The following is a 6,356-nucleotide window of genomic DNA, read 5'->3' on the forward strand; positions in this document are numbered from 1 at the left end:
GACATGGTCTGAGGAGACACCAACACGCACACCCATGTAGAAGTAATTTGCGAGCTCTAGTGCGACTTAGGACCTTGTTCTTCCTGTCTCGCACACCCAAGTCGCACATGAGATGTTCCTTAAAGCCCTGGCGTCCTCCTTTGTGTGCTACATAGGCTTTTCTTTGATCCCACTCGCATGACCAACTCGGTTCTTTTGGCGAGTATTTGTGCGACTTAGGATTCTTCTTTTCCACCCAGCATGCCTATCTCGCACAGACCATTCCCTTAAAAACCTTCGCTTCTTCCTGGTGTGCGACATGGTACGGTCTCTGAACTGACTCGCATGACCAAGTAGGTCTAAAGTGCGGGTATGTGTGCGACTCGGTTTCTCCTTGGTCCAACCCGCATGCCTATCTCGCTCATATCACCCTCTTGAACTCCTTGGCTTCTTCTCCTAGTGTGCGACATGGGCTGATACTGAGCCAACTCTCATTACCAAGGAGGTGTACAATGCGAGTATATGTGCTGGTTGGTCTCTCCTTGATCCATCTCGCAAGCCCAACCTGCACATTTCAACACTTAAAATTTTTCTTGCTCAAATATCTTTGCTACTCCGCACAACCAAGTCGGTTTCTTCTGCGAGTTCATGTGCGAGTTGGTGCTTGGCCTGACCATGTCGCACTCCCAAGTAGCACACCAGGCGTCTCTCAAGCTTGCATGCCTTACGTCCTTTCTCAGCCTTCTCACAGACCCCATTCCACTTTGTTCTTGAACCACACGTTCTAAAAGTCACCTAGGACCTGAGAACACTTCACATAACCCATCAAAACATCCTAAAAAAACATATAAGGAAATAAAAGAAAAGATTAAAGAGATTATATACAAGAATAAGCTTGGGGTGTCCCAAGAGCACTTTTTTAAAATTCACTAAGTTTGACTTTGCAAAACATGTTCTTAGTTGGGGTGAGGAGGAGCACTGATGCTCTTTAGCATTTCAACGGTCTTGAGCATGAAAGCTGAGCATTGTTTCCCTTGAGAACCATTAGACCCTTTCTCATTTAATTCGAACTTGAGACCCTTTTGCATCAACTCTTGAATACCATCAGGGTCTTTGTCAATGAGTGCCTCTGTGAGACCTGCCCTGAGTTCAGCAAATGGTCCTGATTTTCCATTGCAGTCCAGCTTGTACTTTACAGCTCCATCCTCACATTTCCAAGGAATGAGAGTAGTGTCTTGAGAAGAAGATTCAAATAAATGGTTCTTTTCTTTTAAATCTGAACCATCATCCTTGTTGTTTAGCATCTCAAGCTCACTTAGTGTAGGAGACCATGTGAGCAAGATGTCCTCTTCCCTAATGGAAGGTTCTCCATCCTCATACTTATAGCCAGAGTTGATGTGGGGATCTTTTCCCTTCTCCACAGCTGAAAGGGGTTGAGTTCCTCCTAAAATACCAACACTTCCCACATATTTCATCTCAAGCTCCTTGGGATCATCAACCTCTTGAACAACAGATCCACAAAACTCAGCTAAAGGAGGCTTAACAGGGTAAGAGACATCTTTGTCCACCTTAGTGAGCACTACTCTTTGAGTATCAAAGTCAATTTTTGCCCCTGTAGTGTTAAGAAAGGGAGTCCCAAGCAAAATAGTAAGCTTTTTGGTCACTACAATAAATTTGAGTTATTGTGGCGAAATTTTGATACAAAAATTATTCGTCACAAATTTGTTACATTATAGATACAATATCGCGACTAATTTTTTTGTCACAAATAAGTAGCATTTTCGTCACAATCTTGTTGTTGTTTTTAAAATGTAGCCAATTTTTGTCACAATTAATGACAAAATTGTGACAAATATGATAATTGTAACAATGGTGACAATACTATGAACAAATATGTTGTCACAATTTTGTTATGAATTAGTGATTGAATGTATAGTCTTCATTTATGACAATAGAGTGATTAAACGCCTGTTATAATTTGGTTTGAATTGAAGACAAATAAAATATTAATCAATTACAACCAAAATACATAACAAATTTTTGGTATTTGTTAACTACTTTATAGACTTTTTATTTAGTCGCAATTAGTCATGCGATAGTTACAAAACTATGTTAGAATCACAATCTTCTAATTACTTCCTAATTAATTTCTTAAGTATGTAACACAAAAAGAAAAAAAAATCGTCTTATAATCAAATTAAAGAATCTTGAATCTTTTTAGATCTAACGGTCTATCTTGAACCACATTGCAATCAAAGATGAGCATGATCGTATATCTCACTTAGAGTCAGCACTCACTCAGCACTCCAATCCAAAACTCACATAAAAGGGAAGCAGTTCAGACGACACCAAAATCAAAATTTACAAACAAATCAAAACGATGTTTCCTTGCTGAATAGAAATCTCGATTCAATAAATATGTTGGTTGAGGCACAATAGTTAATACAAAGTGTAGCAGGTTCGATTCTCCCTCTCTATAATAATAATTAGTTTAAGAATTTTGGTTGCATCCTCCGCAAGCATGAGCTCGCCGGGAAATGTGATTGGAGGATAAAAAACAGATTTTGCAATTTTGATATCTTGAGGTTCAGTAATCCAATTTCGCAACTGCTGTTGAACAATAGGACTTTAAATCCAAGATTGGCACTTGGGTTTGTCTCATCTTTTTCTCTTTGGCGTAGGCTATTGGTGCTAACAAAGGTGGATTGGTTGCTGTAGTGCAGGGTCCGATTTGTTTGCTCATGTATTTTAGCTTTACTTGTTTGATAACTTCTGATAAACACGAGAAAAAGAAGAAAGATCCAAACTTTATCGAATTCAGTTAACAGGGTGTCACAGAAGAAACTCATTCCAAACCAAAACTGAACTCTAAGATACGTCAGGGTTGAATTATATTATTTTGATGTGAGTTTACCAAGTCGCACACCCAAGTCGCAGCATTTCTCATTCTCTTGGACCACTCTGTGTTTGAGGCAGCATAACTTCTGGAATACTGGTCTAAATGGCTTGATTTAAACCCCAGTGGCAAGGCAGCTCAATTATCTAGAATTTTAATGAAGAGTGCAAATGCATCCGGGGAATGGAAGGGTTCCCGAACGGCCAATAATTGCAGTACACCTGAACGATCCAAAGAAGGCTTCTAAAACCCTGTTCATTCCGGAAACGTTATCTCCCAGCTCAGAGCTCCAAATCGTGTGATATCAAATTTTCTGGAAATAATATTCAAATCTCTTGAATCTTGATGAAGTCTCTGGAAACTTAATTGGAGAGGAAGAGCATCGTCCTACGTAATCATTGAAGCACATCGAATCGGTCTGGAATGCAAGCAAGACAGGCATATCTTCTGATGGCTATAACTCTAAGCTCACTGATCCGAATCAACTAATTCAAACTGTTTTGGAACCACGACGCAATCTTCTCCAAGTTTCATGAAGACCCCGGAAGCTGAACCGGACTGCAAGGCTCCCCAGACAAGCAATCTTTCAGACGTATCGGATTGTTCCGGAATGAATGCGAGACAGGTGTGTCTTCTGGTGGCCATATCTTTTAGCTCGCTGCTCAAAATGCATTGATTCTAACGTTTCTTGAACCTTGACTCAATTATCCTGCTCTTTGCTGAAGATCCCGGAAGCTGAATCGGCCGGGAAGGCCTTTCGGTAACACGATCTGTGAAATGTATCTGTACCGGAGATTTTTGGCCGAGAAGTTTCATCAGTCGGTACGTGTTTTGGCCGAGGAACTCTACCCGCGGTATGGATATTAGCCGAGAAGCATCGACCTATGGTACAGTGAATTGCCGAGAAACTCCAAATTGTCTTTTCTCACCATTTTTGATCATTTAAACACCATTTCTTCACCTGGTTCACTTCTCCCACTCCATATAAGCTCAAAAAGCACTTGTTTAACACTCCAAACCATGCAAAACTCATTTTGACATAATGCAAGCTCCTAAGTCCTATATTAATTCTTAAGTACCTAGAATGCATTAAATAAGACATGATTTAGACTTAAATATGTACACTAAAATGATTCATTTTATGGATATATCACACTTTTCCCAATTCAAAACAAGGCTTGCGTCGTCACATCTCCTCAAGAGATTGGACAAACATGAAGAGAAGGAGGATCCATAGACTGATAAATCATCAATTAGATCAGAGAAAATATGTATCATGCACCTTTGAAAGGTAGATGGTGCATTACATAAGTCGAAGGGCATTCTCCTATATGTATATGTATCATATGGACAGCTAAATGTTGTTTTCTCTTGATCTTTAGGGTCTATTGGAATCTGAAAGAACCCAGAGTACCCATCAAGAAACCAAAAATAGGGATGATTAGCTAACCTCTCTAACATCTGATCAATGAATGGTAAAGGAATGTGATCATTTCTTGAGGCTGCATTTAGCTTCCTATAGTCTATGCACATGCGATTACCAGTTACAGTTCTAGATTCAATAAGTTCATCCCTATCATTTTTTACCACGGTAATACCATCTTTTTTGAGCACCACATGGACTGGAGACACCCATCTTGAGTCAGAGATTGGGTAAATAATCCCTGCCTCAAGCAGTTTGAGTATCTCCTTCTTAACCACCTCTTTCAGATTGGGGTTAAGCCTCCTTTGGTGCTCAATAGAGGACATTGATTGGTCCTCTAGGTGTATTCTGTGGGTACAGACATTAGGAGAGATTCCTCTTATATCAGCATGGGAATAACCAATTGCTCTCCTAAACTTTCTTAATTCATTCAACAATGCCCTTTCCTCATGAGCTAGCAACCTATCATTGATGATGACAGGGTAAGAAGAGTAAGAGCCAAGGAATACATACATGAGCCCTGTTGGTAGAGGCTTGATCTCAACAGGGGGAGCTTTGGACTCATCCCAATCTGCATTGAAGTTGTCTTGCTCAGCTGCAGCTCTATTGGTGTTGATCTCATCAGTCGCCTCAGCATTTTCCTCAGCTTGTGAACCCACGGCCTTGCACTCCTGAACTAGTCCCTGACTTGTTCTTGAACCATTGATACCCTGAACCTCAAGGCCGCTTGTTTGCAGCTCCAAAAACTTGGTTTCTGAACTCAATTCCTTGTACTAATCCAAAACAATCTTGTAAGCCTCACTTTCCTCAGCTAGGAACCCGTGTGCACCATGTTCTTTGGTCAAGGCAACTTGAAGAGGATCTTCAGTGTTCAACTCTTCAAGAAGCTCATCCGCAAGCTCCTCCATTGTTTCAATGTAAAAGATCTGTCCTTCAATAGTGGGCTTCTTCATCATTTCTTTCACATAAAACTTAAGAGTTTCAGATCCAAGGTGCAGCTCAATCATTCCACCTCTCACATCAATAATGGCACCAGTAGTAGCAAGCAAGGGCCTTCCCAAAATCAGAGGATCAATAGGTTCCTCATCCATTTTTAAAACAATGAAGTCAGTTGGGACTTCAAAGCCTCCTACCTTAACAGGCAGATCCTCAAGTACACCTATGGGAAGCCTCACTGATCTATCAGCTAGTATCAATGATATCCTTGCTGGCTTGTAGGTATAGTATCCCAGATTCTTTGCAATAGTGTAGGGCATTAAACTCACTGATTCCCAATGTAGTTTATCTCCTCTTGAGTAAGACCTTCTTCATTTATATTTTCAAAGCTTGGAGACTGATCATCAAATTCCCCCACAAAATGTTGTGGCTTCTGAGTTGCCACTAAAACTTTGTCAAGTTTTCTCTGAAGCTCTCTAATGTCTTTCTCCATCCTTTTCTCTTTACTTGAACCCTCACTTCTGTCTGCTTTATCGAAATCCTCCCCATAAGTATCATTACTCATGGCTATATTCTCTACCAACTCCAAAGCAGCATTTATCTCTTTGCCCAAGAAATTCCCATTTGAAGCTGTGTCTAACTGGTTCCTTATCTTTGGGAGGGCTCCTCTATACAAGGTACTCAAGAGTGATTCCTTATAAAAACCATGATGGGGATATTGGTTTGTGTAACTCCTAAACCTCTCCCAAGCTTCCCCAAAGCTTCCCCAAAGCTTCCCCAAAGCTTCCCCAAAGCTTTCATTGTTCTGCTGGGTAAAGCTTGATATCTGGTTTCTCAGCTTGGCAGTCCTTGAGGTAGATGATAAGAATGCAAGTTTACACTGCTCCCAAGTTTGAATGGATCCTCTAGGTAGGTTCTTCTCCCATTGATGTGCCTTGTTTCCCAAACTAAAAGGAAACAATCTCAGCTTGAAACTGTGCTCTGAAACTCCTTTGATGTTTGTTAGATCATACACCCTATCAAACAGATCCAAATGCTCAGGTGGATCCTCCATAGGCAGACCATGGAACTTAGAGTTCTGAACCATGTTAAGTAAAGAGGCCTTCACCTCAAAGTTGTTGT

At 40.6% G+C, this 6,356-nt stretch overlaps 1 pseudogene; it reads left to right on the plus strand.

The window, feature by feature from the left end:
* The first annotated feature begins 5,935 nt into the window (after nt 1–5,935).
* Nucleotides 5,936–6,075, plus strand: LOC112082479 (annotated as a pseudogene).
* Nucleotides 6,076–6,356: the final 281 nt, after the last annotated feature.

The sequence above is a fragment of the Eutrema salsugineum genome, unplaced genomic scaffold (assembly GCF_000478725.1).
Source record: "Eutrema salsugineum unplaced genomic scaffold, Eutsalg1_0 scaffold_1, whole genome shotgun sequence".
In the NCBI taxonomy this organism is placed as follows: domain Eukaryota; kingdom Viridiplantae; phylum Streptophyta; class Magnoliopsida; order Brassicales; family Brassicaceae; genus Eutrema; species Eutrema salsugineum.